Genomic DNA, 17,854 nt, shown 5'->3' with positions numbered 1-17,854 from the left:
TACAATTTGAAAATGGATTTTAAAGGTATTGTTTTCCAGTTCTCTATATCTGTCTATCCTGGTTTTCTCAGACATATGCCTAGCAGAAGATTTGGTAAGGTCAGATTAGCAATCATTAATGTCATTTTGCATCTTTCATCTTTTAAGTTTGTTGGCATTTTTAACTCACCAATTTACTGTTATTGCAGAGACCTTGGACAGTAGCTATAGTTATCAAATGTGAGAATAGTGTTTAGATCACCAACAACTCCTCCAGCCTTCCCAAGCACAAACACAAGCTCCACAGGAAATTATTCATTCAGCAGAAAGTGGTAACAAAAGTAACCTAAAATTCATATGGGATTTGAAGGATATGGACACTTTAGGGAATGGGCTGTGGACTTATTCTCTGGTCCTACAGATGTGCATCATATAGCAGAAAACTCATGTCATATCTTGTGGGAAGGGTATAGAGGAAAAAGACACAAGGAGAACACTCTAGGTGCTTAATATAACAAAAGTTTTAGATTCATGAGGTGACTGGGAATACCTTTCAGGTCCTGCAGAGCTGTCATTTCCTTTGCAAAGAGTTAGATGTGTTCTGCTGTTTGAAGTTCTTCCATAGAGCTAGGATGAGTTGCTCTGATTCTGTGCTATACTCCAAAAGCTCCCCAAATGTCTGAGAGGTGAAGAACTGTAAGAAGGGTCATAAAGGATGACCAGTCTTCTCAATTCCCTGCTTCAAAGGACTTTTGTATGTTTCCAGCGCTGCATGTATAACTGAAACATCTGAGATCAAGTACTCTTTTATGACACTGCCAAGGTCTTTCTGAACAATAAGTGCAGAGATTCTATAATTTCTGTTTGACAAATAACAATGACTATTTGTAGAAGTATCACTGAAGTTAATGGAATGGGTTTTATTCATCATCTAGCATGAAAAAATGGGTAAAAGGAGAGAAAGACATGATAGATTTTTCCCCCTCTTCTTTTAATGTTGACATAATGACTTCCAAGTTGTGCAGGAATTGAAAGCTTAACAGATGAAATCCATGTAGCTGTTAACCTCTCATCAGTATAATTCTGATTAAAGCCCTCTGTGACCCTGGTAATATCCATTTTTACAGTCATTACTGTGTTTCTGTGTCTTTATATTTCATCTTCCTTCTTGAGTCCTCTTGCACAAGTTAATTAAAGAGGATGACTTGGATCCGAGAACACTAGTTCAAAGATCATATTTGCAATATATCATCCTCTGTCTGTTTGACATCTTGTATTTTGTTTCACCTCCTAGGGTAATTGCAATAATCTGGAAAGGCATCAGATTCAAGAGGGAGTGATAGATGATTTCTTCTTCTGCTCCCTGTGTCTCTAACTTCCCTCGCTAGAAACCTTCTACAGTGCGTGACTTTTGTCCACCTAGTTTAGGAAACAGCACCTCCTGCATATTCTCCCTGCAGTGAGTACACCACCAGGTCCAAAAGCCCTCCTGGCCCTGAGTTCTTGTGGATTGGTTTGTCTCACTGTCTAGCTTGGAAAAGTGAGAATGGGGAGAGTCTAACCATTCTGGAAAGAGTTTCTAGCCACTACCTGTCTAGAAAGAGGATTTGTCAAGGTAGTCCTCACTTTGTTTAGAAATGAAGTGCCCCTCTCACCCCTGTCCTAACCTTCTGCCTGCTGAAGGAAAAAAGGGCAATAAATGAGATATTCTTCTTTTGCGTAGGATATTTGGCCTAAAGCTCCCTGTTCCATCTGCTGAGTGACACTGATTCTTCCTGGGGTGTTAAGACAATGTCAGAACATAGCAAAGGAAGACAGTCAATTCAGAAAACCAAGTGATACACAACAGAAACAGATAATGAGGGTACAGAGAAAGGTAAGAAATGTTGAAGGGCATTTTACACCTCTGAAGTGGAATGAAGAACTGAGGCAACGGATGGTGCAGTCTAGACGGAGCCCTCTGTAGCAAGTGGAGACATGACTACCCATCCCATGGACTGATGGATACAGTATACTGGACACCGTTGCAAGGGACACTTGGACCAGAGCTGGAAGTGTTGTAGGGTGAGGAAGGGACAGCAGTCTCTATGTCTATCATAGGGCTTTCTCTAACTACATGGAGAAAGTGGAATACAGACCTCTACTCCTGGTGCTTTTCTTTAGGTCATAGAATCATTGAATTGTTTTGTTTGGGAAAGACCAATAAAATGATTGAGTCCTACCATTAAGCTCACACTGCCAAGCCCACTACTAACCCATGTCTCTCAGTGCCTCAGCTACATGGCTTTGCAATATCTTTAGGGATGGAGGCTTCACCACCTCCCTGAGCAATCTGTTCCACTGTTTAACAACCTTTTCGTTGCAGAAGTTTTTCCTAATTTCTAATCTAAACCTCCTCTGGCACAACTTGAGGTTGTTTCCTCTTGTCCCATTGCTTGTTACTTGGGAGAAAAGACTGACTCCCACCTCACTACAACTTCTTGGAAGCAGTAGAGTGATAAGGTCTCCTCTGAGCTGCTTCTTCTCCAGACTAAATAACCCCAGCTACTCCTTGCAGGACTTGTGCTACAGACCCTTCCCCAGCTCTGGTGTCCATCTTTGGACACGCTCCAGACCTCAGTGTCCCTCTGTGAGTGAGGGGCCCAACACTGAACACAGCACTCAAGCTGCAGCCTCACCAGCACTGACTACAAGGGGACAATCACTGCCCTGGTGCTGCTGGGCCCACTATTTCTGATACAAGCCAGGATGTCATTGGCTTTCTTGGTCATCTAGGCACACTGTTGACCCATGTTCAGCTGCAGAAAAACATCTGCAGGTCCTTTCCCTCCAGGACAGCTTTCCAGGCACTCATCCCCAAGTCTGTGGCATTGCCTGGGATCGGTGTGGCCCAAGTGCCACTTGGCTTTGTTAAAACTCATTCAATTGGCCTCAGCCCATCCCTTCAACCTAGCCAGGGTGCTCTGAAGAGTGTTCCATCCCTTAAGCATATCTCTGCTTTGTGTCATCTGCAAACTGACTGAGGATGCATTTGGTCCCTTCATCCTCTCTGGTCCTCACTAGTGACTGGCCAACAACTGCATTTAACTCCATCACCATCATCTACATTTCTCTATCTGTGCCTTATAGCTATGCTTACAGATATTCTACCAAAAGAAGACTGTCCAATATTTCTTAGTTTTCATCATTCTGCAGCTATCTGTATGGGTCTGTACACTTTGTCAGGTTGGCTGAATTTCTGGGAAACTGTAGACACACAGTGTATGTACCACACAAGAGGCATTGCTCTTGGAACTCTTCTTTTCCCTTTTCTTGTTATGCTTAGTTCCTCCAATCAAGTACTTAGTCTGGTCTAAAAACAGATGCTTGTGAAGCCAGCTAGGAGACTTGCTTACATTTTAGAAAAAAGGACAGCAGGGCTTCACCCCAAATTACATGCTTTTCTGCATTCACTCCATATTTAATTTAAGAACTCCTAAAAATGTTGATTTCTGGCAAGGTGACTCCTGAATCCCTGCCAGTTGGAGATACGTAGGAAACAAGTAGGCCATAAGAATTGCTAGAAGATGCTGTTAGTTAAACTTTCTTTCTCAGCTGTAACTGGTAGATAACAGCAGCAATAACCCTATCACAATGACTTGACTGGTGCAAAAAGAGAGGCTTTGACTTCTAACAGCCTTTATGAAAACACCAGCTGAAAGCCCCACCCAGAAGCCCAGCCCTTGATCAGCTGAGCTGAGCACCCTCCCTTTTCTATTGCTAGCCTATCAACAGACATGCTTAATTAAAGAATTAACTACTGCAAAGATGATAGGAAAACACAGTAATATATGTAAGGGCACAATGAGTCACTAGCATCCTCTGTCTTTTGAGGTTCTCTAGCTCTTACCTGTTTCTGCATTTCCTGGAGTCAGAGTTTAGGATATGAGTGCTCAGAAACGTGAGCTGTTTGCAAGTCAGTGTTCTGCAAAGCTGCTTTCCAGACATTTGGTTCTCAGCCTGTGGCTCTCAATTGATACAGCTATTTATCTAGAAGAAAGACCCCTTTCAGGTAATCTTAGCTTCTTTAGGATAGCTGTGGTCACTTCCTACAGTCTTTTCTGGCTTTCTTGAAAGTATCATCTTTACCTGTTCTGACTTCTGTTGTGGAAGTTTGTTGATTGGTCATACAGATGCTTGAATTGATGTTATCAAATGCTCTTACTGTATCTTATGCTTCCTTTCAGAAGAACCTTGATAGGCTGAAGTAATGGGATGACAGGAATCTTGTGATACTCAACAAAGGGAAATAACATGCAAAGGTCAGTGTTAGGTAGGTTCAATCCAAGAGGAGTGGACACTTCTGGGAGAAAGGAGAGGTGCACATGTTTGTGTGTTTTAACCAAAAAAAATCTAAAAATTAAACCACAAAAAAATTTTATACAAAAGAGAAGATTATGATGAACCAAAATACAGAATGGCCTCTGAAATTTACAATAGGATAGCATTCAGTCTGTAGATTCCCATGCTGTAGCTGATCAAGATTAAGCTAGCTGATGTGGACAGTCCTGAAAGAGCCAGCAAGGTCTGGATGCAAAAAAACCAAAGTGAGTAGGGTCCTGTTAATAACGGACTACCATTTTTATTTCCATTTATGCAGGGTTGGACTTGCTGGCACTAGAAATAAAACACAGCACAGTCAAAAAAGATTGATTGAAAGGTATCTCTGGATATAGAATATCTTTCACCACAGTGTAGTGTGAGCAAGGCAGTGAAGTGCTGACATTCCCTACAGAGGAGGGGAAATTCGGGCATGCTGTAAATAGATCCTTCTTGAGATGGAGATCGAGCAGCTGCCTCACTTTCTGTCAGCTCTGAAGATATATGACTTCTCATTCCCCATGCCGAGAAAGGCCAGAAGGCCAGACATTTAATGTCAGCAGTTCAGATAAAATGAAGTTATAGTACTTCAAAATTCTTAGTTTATGGCCTGTGACTTCTAAGACCTCCAAGGGAAAGTATCTTCCCTCAGCTAATTCTGCTGTAAAGGTGTCTTACATCTCAAGCAGGAACAACTGATATGAACTAATTCACTGTTCTGAAAGGAGCAGTTACCCAAAAACAATACAATTTTATGCTACTACTGCCATCCAACATTGCTACTGATTTTAAAGTGGCACAGTAGACAAAGGCAGAAGAGTCAGCATCACTGTAACACAGGAAATCATGAAGGTTAATGATGTGTGAGTGTGAGATAGTAACTTGTTCAGGCTCTGGTATGCTCATAGTAATATTTTCTGTAGCTATAAAATTCCAACTAAGACATTTTGGTGTTTGAACTCTACCTTATCTTAAGCTCTCTTTGGTTAAAGTGCTTTTTCCTCTTTTTCTCATATCTGAGGGAAATAAAGCCCTCTTGGGTTCTTGTCCCAGGTTATAAATTCTGATCCTGCTGTTCACTGGTATGGTCTGAAAATTCACCAGTTCATTGACTAGTCTGAGTGAGTAATGTTAGCTGTTACCCAGGCTGATTGTGTTCTGGGCTGGCTGGTATTTCTGCTTCTACAACAACTCAGAAATTTCCAGCCTTACTGATCCTGCTGACTTACCTAGATTTGGGTCCTCTACCTCCTCCAGGATCTTTGCAGAAAATTACTATGGCTTAGCTGGGCAGAGTATTTGCACAGGACCACACCAAATGATTTCTATTCATGGCTAATTGTTTGTCAAGTCTGCCAAGAGGAGAGGAGTTGGAAGTTAAGCCTATAAGAATGCAGCAGAAATGTTTTTCTAATTTTAAAATGGTTAACTCAGAGTTTAAAAAAATCTTATCCTTCCAGGAGGCAGCAGAGGACATCACACCTGTATGATAACAACAGCGTCTTCATTTTAGCATGGATTTTTGCACTGCCGTTAATGGAAAGTAGGTCTTTCTCAGGAGCTAGACTACAAGAAAATGTGTTTTACCAAAGAGAGAAAAAGTTTATTCAAGCAAGTGGAAGAATCCCAGAATGATGGGAACTGGAAGGTGGGAACTGCAGAGCTCATCCAGCCCAACCCCCTGCTAAAGCAGGTTCCTCTCCATCAGGGGCACAGGAACGTGTCCAGGTGGGTTTGGAAACCTGCTGAGAAGGAGCCTCCACACCCTCCCTGGGCAGCCTGGGCCAGGGCTCCCTCACCTCAGCACCAAAGGACTCAGCACCAATACTCCTTGTGTTTCAGTGGAACTTGCAGTGTTCCAACTTGTACCTGTTGTGTCCTTTGGGCTGAGTTGTGCTGCACCAATTCCTTGGCTGCAGGACAGGCTCAGCCACATCATTGTAAGGGCATCTGCCTCCCAGTGTTTACAATACCTCCTGGTCTTGCCTATATCTACAGTGCAAAACTAAATTCTTATCTGGACATCCTTTGTGAATAGAATTGAGTTATTTTGTAAGAAAATGCTAATGGCATGAATGGCCTCATAGCAAGGAAGCTTTCCACAGGTAGGATCTGTGCAGTGTACCATGGGAAAATCCATCCTGGGTCAATCCAATGCTGCATGAACAGAAAGTCTGAAGGAATATGAGATGTATTCAGCATCTGTGCTCATCTTTTTTTTTTTTTCTGGATATTTAAGATGTTTTATTTTATTAAGATATTTATTGTTGGACCTTTCTTACTGAGATCCAGAAAGAAACCTGCATTGTATATCCCCTCCTTCCCAGCCCTCCCTTGCAGTACACCATTAGATAGTGAGATTTTGCAGCTTGTTTACACCTTCTCACCTCAGGCCATGATTGCATCTTGAGTTACTGTGAAAGTCCTCCTTTTAGGGGCTAATTGGAAATTGTGTGTTCTTTTATCAGGGACAAAAATAACTACCTGAAAATAACTTTTTCTAATAATGTTTCTACTACTTTTAAAAACAAAGGTGTGCAAGGACAATTTACTTAACTGCCTTTCCTACCTGTGGTAGAAGTGAGATATTAGGAACTGGAAGCAGAATGAAATGTAATCCCTACCATTCTATGATTCTATAATACAGATGGATAAGAGCCTGGCTTAGCTGTTGTACTGATGGGCCACCCCAGATGAGGATGTTGTGAGAGTCTGTAGGTTTCTTCTACCTTTTCCTGAGACACTGTTCTGCCTCAGACACTTGCACAGCTTTTCTGTGAGACTTTGTCAGGTTTTAGGCTTGCACATTTGCATGTTTTCCCCAAATGTTTTGAGTCTTTAATGAGGAAACAAGTTTGGTGTTAGAACAAAATTTATAGTTGGGCTCAAACAAGTTTCTGACAGTGGTACATAGCGAGCAGTCAACTTAACTCTGATCTTTTCCCACAAGCTTTCTGAAAGAGTGGTTAGTTTGATGCTGTATTATGGGCTATAACTCAGAATCTTCATTACTCCCTTCTCCCAGTAGTTCATTTCCTGAAGTTCTACCACAGACACAGAAGTGTCTTACGTGAGTGCAGTGCTTGGGAGCCTACACAAGTGACAGCTTATTTTTTAGGGACATCATGTTAGAGTAGATGTTGTAATGGCCCTTGATACAGACTCAGGCTTTATATTATTAAACTTGTGTGGCACAAGCTATCCTTTGACCCAGGGGCCAAAAGCTAAACTTAGTTTAGCTTTGTCTCTGCCATTAAAGGAACCACAAATGCTCCTTAGGTTGTTGCCTTGATGTGCCAGAGATACTTGTGTGGGCAGCCCTACCCACTGATCCTTCTTAGCTCAGTTATGTGTTGTGATCTGTAAGTGGCAGAAGGCTCATAGCAAGATGAACGTGTAAGAGCTGCATGCAGTGGTTTTGTTTCTCTTTGATACAGAGAGACATAGAACATTATGGTGATGGGAACAAATGCCAATACAGGGTCTTTTTAAAGTCTTTTAAGCACTGCAGATTCGGACCTTGGAAGATGATGTCGTCACGTCTCTAGACATGACACAAAGATGTACCAGTCCTCACTGTCCTAGAATGTCAGAGTGGAACTGTGAATCACCAGTATGATCTCTAATATGATCAGAAGTTGGAAATAGTTCTGGTATAGCTGTGGAAAGGTTGAGGCTGCTGTAGGAGCCCTTTTAGAATACCAGATGTGCTACTTGCTATTTCTGCACTAAAAAAAAAGAGACTTATTTAGATTTGAACTGATGAACAGAAAAAAAGTGATCCAAAAAACCACCTAATGACTTAAGAAGTTGCAAATAAAAGAGATTGGTTTTAGTCTAGTTAAAACCAAAGCTTTCAGTGAGAAAGTGTGCATAAGCTTATTCCAGTGGAAGGAAAGAATGTTTTGATCTAGAGAACAATGTTTTACAGTATTTCTACAAAAGCACTGTAGAACTGCCAAGACCATCACATAGTCACAAATCACTCTAGGTGAGAATTTCTGAGGACTGTTTTGTAGTCTTAAGGCCACCAAGGTGGTCAGGGGAGGGGATTGGAGCACATGACGTGTAAGGAGAAGCTAAATGGGTTTGCTCAAAATGAGGAACAGGAAGCTAAAGGGAGATCTTACTTATATCTATAGCTGTCTGATATGCAGTCACACCTCAGCATCTGAACCCAGTGAGCATCTGAGGCCATGGCTCAGCAGCTATACCATGGGAACACAGAGTGGTTTGACTCCTCAGTGCATGGTCTGCCCAGAACCACAAATAGTGGCTGTATCTGATGTTGCCTGTGCTCACCCTGCCCATGTAGAAGCCTGCCAAGGGACCAGAGCCTGCCCTGGCTCCTGGGCTTCAGGCTCTGCATTGCATAGCCTCTTTGCCAGGTGCAGACCCTGAGGGGAACCTTCTCTTGCTGCTACATGTTGGCTGGTGGTGGCAGGCATGTCAGGACATGGCAGTTGCTCTGCCTCAGCCACAAGGCCCATCCAGAACAGTGTCTCACTGGCAGAATCCAAGAGACTGGCTGATGTCTGAGGCTGAAAAAGTGTGAGAATGATGACAGCAGACAAATGTGCTGAGGCTTTCCCTGGGCACTGCTCCATTCCCCAGGTGCTGCTGGCTCAGGCACATCCCAATCCTGATGTGTTTGTGGTATGTGGGGTCTGGACTCTGCACCTGGTTCTCCTCCCATGGGAGGAATTGCTCCATTGGTGCTGAGGAGCTGTGCAGATTAGCTGTGAGTGGACTGAAGAATCCCATCCTTCTGTCTTTGTCCACCTACTATGATGCCCTCCTTGTGTGAAGAAATTCAGTCATCCACCCAGGCCCTCTCATTGCTCTCTCCTGTTCCTACAGACCTTATCTTACATTTGCTGCTGTCTCCTCTCCAGCTTGAAAGTCCCAAGGCTGACTGGGCATTTTCAAATGCTGAAGGACACTTCAGTTGCCTGTGCCAGATGACACTGAATGCTTTTTGCAGTGGGAGGGACTGCTGTAGGGCACTTCAAAATATCTCTCATTCTGAGTCACGTTTCTGTTGAAGAGATGAAAAAGTCTGTCTCCTCACTGTACATAAAGTGTGTGATGTTCTCCTCAAAATGAACTTGTCTATACTGGGTGAATCCATTGGAGCCTGGCTTGGTGTGATAATTTCTTGGCTTAGCAATTCTGATACAAACACACCTCTGAGGACCCCAGCTGAAGTGCCTATTTTTATGGTTCTTGATATCACTGCTCTCAGGGGTCAGGTTTCAGAAGAAAGAATCTAATTTTTCGCTGACATTGTAAAATTTGAGGGGTAGGTTAGAGGTCTCTGAGGAGTAAGTGAAGCATTTGGCTCCACCAGCTGCACAGGGAATATGATCTGGGCCAAATATAAGAACTCAGGGATTTATACATTTGTTTTCAATGTTAAGAGTTCATTGAAAGTGATGGTTGTCCTTACAGCCATACTCACATATGCCTGTCCCACACCATTTATGGTATTCTAACGTTTCTTCTCTGGATTGGTCTTGCTGTTGCTGTGCAGAGTCTGAAGCCTTCCTGGGAGAGGATCTCTGGGTCAATGTGTAGATAGACTGTTTTTTCCTCAGGGAACTATGAACGCTGTTGACCATGACAAGGTTCACCCTTTTTTTTTCTGTTTTACTATACCAGTTCTTACATAAGTATATGAAACAACATCTACAGCTCTCTCTAGTAAGAGGTTCCTGTGTGCTAGAGAGTAAACATTTTCCTCTCCTTGTGTGACAAAATTTTTCCACGGAGAGAGATTTCTCTGCTGCTACTTTTGTACTGGGAAGTGGACTAAGTTGCTTCTTTAGTAGCAGAGGTGTGGCTGTGGAACTGCAGAAGAAGTCTCCTTGTATCTTGTTGGACAAGCATTTACCTGTTCTCTGTGTAATACAACAGCAGGGAGGTCTCCTATATGGCATCAAATTTCCACAGGTAACGAGGATTGTCATGTACTGGGCTCAGGGGAAGTTTCTGCAACAGCATCTCTGTTCTACGAGTCTTCAATATCAGAGACCTTAAGAAACCTTAACTCAGAAAAGTTATGGTGAAACTTTATTCTCCATAACTGAATGTTATCATGAAAGTTTTTGTTTAGCAACCCACTTGATGCTGAAATGAGTTTTATCCTCCCTCTGTTCATCCAGGAATGCAACATCAGTGCCAGAGAAAACAGTGTGTGCTCAGTGGTTACAGAGGTATTAAAGAAAAATGAGTTTTGCTACTAGGAACTTGACAATGTGCCACAGAAGCTGGAGAAGACCATGCTGTTGTTGACATTGGCTTGCATTTAGCTCAGAGGAAGGTGCTGGACTTCAATCAGTTAACTGCTGCCAAAGTAGCAGTTCTCTCATGGCCTCAGCTGAGATGTCCATTCTTGAGTCCTTCCAGCAGCAAAGGGCTTGTTAACATGCTCAGGAAACAATCCACAGATGCAATGGCTACTTGGATTGTTTGGGGATGGCCTATGGCATGGCATCCACTAAACAGTGGATTATCTGCATAACAAGGAAGATTGGCACCTAAGAGTTTGGCTTCCACATTATGCAAAGCATTTGGTCTGCTCCCAGCACAGGCCAGCCATGCAGTGTGGCAGTGTGGAAGCTGGGAGGCATGCACACAGCAAGTACTCAGAGCCAGGACAGGACACAGACTGGATGCTGATACTAGTATAGCTTTGTCTTCTCAGAAAGAAGGGAAAGAGAGGGTTTCGCTTTAAGACTCAGAGGAGAAAATGTTGGAAAGGTGTTTCTTGAATTGTGACTGTCAAACTGCAGATGACAAAAAAGTCCTTTTTTAGGATATATACAAGTATGCAGGAGTGTATGTGTGCCTCTGTGGCAATGTACAGGAGTTCCAACACAACTGCATGTTTTGCTGCCTTGCCCCAAATGCTGTGCCTTCTCTCCTAATGGGAAATGTCCCAAATGAACAAGGCTGGTTGGCCTGTGGAAAAAGGCTCTTACCAAGTCCTCTGAGGCACATTGGGCTGGATAATTTGGTCCTAAACATGCTATTTTGGTCACCTCCTCTTCCTTTAGTTTTGATTGATTTACTTTACATCAATCTTCCTCCTTGTCAGTGCTAAGCAAGCAACACATGTGGCTAATAGAGAAAAGGAATTGTGAGGCTTGTGCCTTCCCAGCCAGGTTAGCCAGAGGAACTTTTCAAATATGCTTGTCATTCACTTGTTATCTCAGACACTGCCAGAATATTCTGAGCAGCAAAAGGCCCTGCAGCCTTGCCAGTTGATGGCAGTCATTTGTCAGGCTGGCTGTCAGGTAGGGAAACACTCCTTTCCCTGTCATAATGCTCATCCTGGCTACTTTTCACTTTAAGAACAGTTTCCCTGCTGTCCTAATTCCAGAGTTGTTGAGTCAGATGGGTCAATTGCTGTCTTTCATGTGGATGCATGTCATTCATGCTCTTCCAAGAGGGGCTGAATATTCCTTCTTTTGTGTTGGACTTGACTTCTGTGCATGTTCCTGATGGAAGTTGGTCCCATTCCTGCCATTTGGAGACAAGACTGGTGCCTGACATGTTGGCATCTGTCTTGTGTCTGATCCACAAAATACTGTGATGTTTTCCATTTTCTCAGCTCAGAAAATGAAGTGGCCCACCAGGACCCTGCTCCACTCACACGTCTGTGAGTTAGAAATCAGAGCCTTTGGCTCTGCTTCTATGGGTATCCCATGAGATTTTCTTTCTCGGGTCTTTTGTGATAGTGTTGTCTGGTTGCAGGAATTGTATTGCAAATTTGTGCCGTGTCCTCACTGTGCCCAACAAACTTTTCCTTTGTGTCAGAAAGTCCTTTGGCACTGCAAGACTACATTGCACTTCAGGCCAGAGGCTGTACTAACTAACCTTTAACTTCTGACTAGTTTCATTTCATAGAGAGTCTAATTCTCTGTTCTTGTTTTATGTATATGCTTTCTGCTTTGACTCCTTTCTTAAGGTGCAGTTCATTTTGATTTCTTAATGTACCTCACACTTCTCAGAGTGGACTTTTTTTCTTCTCTCTTGGCTACTTACATCCTTTCTGAAGTTCTGCTGGGAACTCCTTCCTGCCAATCTTTCCCACATGCTTATCAGGATAGAAATTCCTAGTGATGTTAGTAACATTGATTTCAAGATGCTCAGGGCTGAGTCACATATTAATAATGGTCTAATAATGGTGTGAGGTACTTTGGTAGAAATATTGGTTAAGCAAATTTTAATCTCAAGCATCTGCCCTCCTCTGTAGAGAAAAACAGCTATTTCTGATGCACATGAACATGTTCTCTTCATATGCTTATAAAAGACATATAGACATATATCAATGCTTGAGATGAGACTGTTCGAAGCATCTTTTAGAACTTTTTCTCAGATTGGAACAGATGAGACCCAGTGATGCAGTTAATGGGATCACTCTTCAATGCAAGTTTTTGTCACTTTCAAGATGAAGCTGCCAGAAATATTGTACCAACACTGAAGCAGTCAGAAATGCAAAGATATATCTGCTGCCAGTCAGCGGGATCTCGACCGGCTGGAGAGTTGGGCAGAGAGGAACCTCATGAGGTTCAACAAGGACAAGTGCAGAGTCCTGCATCTGGGAAGGAACAACCCCAGGCACCAGTACAGGCTGGGGTTCGAACTGCTGAAGAGCAGCTCTACAGAGAGAGACCTGGGAATTCTGATTGATAATAAACTAAACATGAGCCAGCAATGTGCCCTGGTGGCCAAGAAGCCAATGGCACCCTGGGGGCAGCAAGAAGAGTGTGGCCAGCAGGTCAAGGGAGGTTCTTCTCCCTCTGTACTCTGCCCTGATGAGGTCTCATCTGGAGTCCTGTGTCCAGTTCTGGGCTCCTCAGCTCAAGAGGGACAGGGAAGTGCTAGAGAGAGTCCAGCACAAGGCCACGAAGATGATCAGGGGAATGGAACATCTTTCATACGATGAAAGGCTGCAGGAACTGGGGCTGTTTAGTCTGGAGGAGACTGAGGGGAGATCTTATTAACATTTACAAATATCTAAAGGGTGGATATCAGGAGGTTGGAACATCCCTTTTTTCTATAGTAGCCAGCAACAGGACAAGGGGTGATGGGACGAAGCTGCAACACAAAAAGTTCCACTTAAATGTAAGAAAAAACTCTTTCAGTGTTTCAGTGAGGGAGCCCTGGCACAGGCTGCACAGAGGGGTTGTGGAGGCTCCTTCCTTGGAGGGCTTCAAGACCCACCTGGACACATTCCTATGTGACCTGATCTAGGTGACCCTGCTTCTGCAGGGGGGTTGGACTGGATGATCTCTAAAGGTCCCTTCCAACCCCTACCGTTCTATGATTCTATGATCTGCTACATTCTTAGATTGTAAGAAGCTACATTAACAAGCTCTCAAGTAACAGATAGACATTTCCAGTTAAACTGAGTTTTAAACTTCATCGAATCATCTGATACACCAGACTATTTTATTTAAAATGTTCTTCATGGGATTTGCAACTTGCAAGGGCTGTTGTCAGCCACGCTCTCAGTATGAGCAAGGCACGCTGGAGGCATCAATGCACTCTCTGGCCCTTGATTAAGCATCTGACAGAGAATGCCCAGCCTCAGCTACAGCAGCATTTCTGCTGCCCTCTCTGTAAAACGAGAGCTCACAGGAATGTTAGCGCCAAACAAACAGAATTGCTGAAACACTGATCTTTCAGAGCAAGGCTTCTCATCCCAACACTTCCCAACACTAAGATGCAGCTGAGTACTGAACTCTGGACATGGTAGGAAACACTTTCCTTATTAAATAACCTCTCTTTTTCCTGTTGACTAATGAAATGCATGCTTTCAATATGCCCTGCAGGAAATGTCTAGCCTGATGTAGCATTGTTGAAGTCCCATAATAATGAGCATGAAATAAGACTGAAGGTATTAATTGATTTTTTAAGAAATCAGATGAACAGAAATATAAAGATATTTGTGGGGAGGCATACAGAGTGATTATAGGTTAATTTTGTCCCTTCATAATGATGGCAATGCCACATATAAGCTACTGTTTCTGGAGCCACAAGTTACTTGTGTAGACTGTCCTGTCCCATGCAACCAAAACATGGAGGGACTGTGAAAATCTTTCTGTCTCTGAGTTGTACTCTCTTGTCACTGTTCGAGGTTATTTTTTCCAATACACTTGTGATATAGCTTAACGGTATAGAGAAGGCTGCCACATAAGTATGTACAATGTTTCACACTCAAAATGTCTTTCAGAAGAGAGAGCAGGAAGAGAGGGACTCCAAGGATAGCTCAGGACCACTGAACTGTGAAGGGGAGGAGAAGGTAAAAAACACCTGGGTAGGTTCTGAATGAATGCCAAAGTTGCACAGTTACTTAGGCTCCTTCTATATTTCCAGCAAGCATCGCTGGAAAAGAACTGGAGAGTGAGTCCTGGATGAGGACATGACATTAAGCATGCCCTTTCCATCACTCACCAAAGCAGCTGAGGAGCTCCTGTTACAAAGCAGGTGAGTGGAGTGAGAAAGCTGGAGGGTCTCTGTAGAACCATCAAAAAGGGAGACAACAGGTGGTAGAAGGGCTTGAAGAAGGAGGATTTGGAGAGAAGGGAAATAAGAATTACTAGTATAGTATATGATTGAGAAATTGTCTTCTGCCCCAGAAGAGGTCTGAGAACATGTTGATTAGTTGCAATCATTGGCAGATAAATAGGTGCCATAATGTCAACTAATTAATATGGTTTTGATGCCTTGCTTTTGAGTGATGTGAATGGCAAGAACATGCATATCATCCTTTGAGCTGTAGCTGTTCTCCTCTTAGGTACTGTAACAAATTACTTATGATCCAAACAACAGTTTGAACAAACAGAACATCTCCTGACAACAGAGTAAGGCACATGAACTTACATACAGAACTACTGTGGGTTATCATCTATTATCTTTTTTATGCTTCTTTCCCTCTCACCTGGTGAGAACTCATATACAATCTCAAATAACCCCCAGGAAAAACCCATTTTCTCTATATTCATCAAGTGTTTTCTTATTTGATTTCAGGGATTCCATATTGTAATGTGGAGGCACGGACATAGTCCATCTTTCATTAAGGCCACAGTTTTGGCTACCCAAGAACTGTCTTTCAGGATGAGACAGACATTAAAGAGTGTTTTAGAATACTGTGACTTCACATACCAACACAGGAGGAAATTCTGAATATTTACAGGAGCACTTAAGGATAGTAAAACATCCTGTCTAGCTTAAATTCTAACACTCTCTTCACTCACTGCTGTGATTGCCATGAAGGTCATCACATTTAGGTTCTCTATATCTAAAAGCATTACCATCTGCAAAGTAACAGTATGTCATGCAATGCTCGATATGTAAACCCGCTCTCTCTGCCCTTCCACATTGCCTAGTCCCCACCAATGCTTCTACTTTCCCAAGATGCACCTTCCTTCAGTGTTTTCAGACATTTCTTTTGGCTCTCAAGGACTTGGAGTGAGAGGAGAAATCGGTCAGAGTTTCCTGCATCCCTGTGTTCTTATCAACTCCCTGGCTGCTGATGGAAGAACAACTGCCTGAACTGTGACCAAACTACTTGAAGAGGGCTGATGTTAAAACTAGTAAGTACTCTCACAAGTAGACTTGAAGTCCAGTGTTAGATACCAATAACTAGATGATGTTCATTTCCTTCTTTCCTTCCTTCCAGAACAGCAATGAAGAACATTACTATGACAAGTTACTGACGTAGCGTTTGATAGTCACCATGTTTTTCCAAAGATCAGTTACTTTTCCATCAGCACTTATCAGGTCACAAGCAGTCTGAATCCAGAAATAGTGTGCCAGTGCAAAATGACTCCCGTCCTGCAGCTAAGGCAGCAAATCCCAAAGTGAGGAGTGTTCTTTACTCCTTATTAACACCATTCTGATTCCAACACCTCTCTCTGATCAAGCACTCTTAAGTCCATTATGATTCTACCAGAGTCAGGCCAGGTTGGTTGTTTTGGATGGTCATTATAATGTTCAAGAGTAACAGGGACCTTAGGCATCAAAATACAGTCCCCAAAGTTGTTGTGGTATTTGCTAGTCAGCTGTCAGATATAAAAGGTACCCATGGAGCTAGAGATACTTCTCCATGCTTATACTGACCCCCAGTTGCAATACATTGACTCTGGAATGAAAGTTTTGTGTTTGATAGTGTTTGCTTGCTTGTTTGATGGATTGCTTAAAGAATTATGTGCTTTAATAGGAACAGAATCCTTTTGCTCCCTTTCAAGGTGTGGAAAGAAAGGTTTTGTCTGGAAAGAAGGAATCCCAGCTATTTCTTGGGAGCATAGTGTGGGAAGGAAGAGAGGAGAGGGGGTTTCTTTGGTGCCCAGATATTGCTGGCATTGGTGCAGCTTTCACAGCTTCACACATGAAGTTGCTGTCTCTCGGGCATCCCTTACAGGATGATGACACAGGAGTCAACACAGGGTGTCATCTTTTCCTTCAATATATTTAGCTGCTGCCTAGCAAACTACTTCCATATTTAGTTATAACATGGGCCACTTTCTTGGGTGTGAGCCTCAGCATGCTTGGGAGAAGGAGGATCTCCTAATCCTGAATGTTGTTGCTGCAAACACACTGGCTGCTGTGCTCAGTGCAAAAGGCATCCTTGCTGCCATCTCCTCCCCACCTCCTCAGCAACAACTCCAGCTCCCTTTCCCAGCTACTTCCCAGCTTCTTGATGTACTGCCTGGAAATGCAGCAGTGTTGAGTTAGCCAGAAACCTTGAGGGATCCTTGAGTGTCCCTGTAGTGAGCATGAGCCAAATTTCCTTAACATTCCCAACATCTGCTTGTAGAATCTACCCTTAACAGCTTTGCGGTGTGCTGGGGCCTAGTTCTGCCAGAACAGCTGTTCTGTCTTTTAAACTGCAGTGCTGTGAAGGTAATTAGGCATTTGCACCTATTACATTACATCTATTCAGCTAAACTAAGCACTGATGTGTCACTGTGATCTCCCAGGTGGTGCAATGCTCTTTGCTTCTGCGTGGTGGCACCAGAGGTGTTGAGACTTGCCACCTGCTGAGACTGCACAGCCCTCTGGTGGTGCTGACCAGAATGTCTGGGGTTGGGAGACACTCTTCTGAAACACTTCCTCCAGGTCAGCTTTTCCACATCTTTGTCCAGCCCACACATTATGTTCTGATTTTAAGTATGTCATTGTTATTCCATGTGTGGTGAAAAAGAAAAAAGTGAGTGTTGGCCACAGTGTTTTCCACCCAGAGTTCAGTTCTCTTCTGCAACAAAACTCATCCATTGCTGAGAAAGGCAGATGGGAAGCACTGGTTTGCAGTGGGGAGCTCCCATGTTGAGTGTTCTTCTGTAGTCTCAGAGTGTCAGACTCAGAGATTTCAGTCATGGTGTCATGTTCATACCGTTCTCTTTTCCTGGTTTAGATAATCAAAACCAGTTCCTCTTGATAAGTATCCTTGTAAACCAAATTAAAGAGAGATTGACAATTTCTACTATAAAAAATGATTAAAACT

This window comes from Colius striatus, chromosome 18 (assembly GCF_028858725.1).
Source record: "Colius striatus isolate bColStr4 chromosome 18, bColStr4.1.hap1, whole genome shotgun sequence".
Lineage (NCBI taxonomy): Eukaryota > Metazoa > Chordata > Aves > Coliiformes > Coliidae > Colius > Colius striatus.
This window is presented reverse-complemented; position numbering follows the sequence as displayed.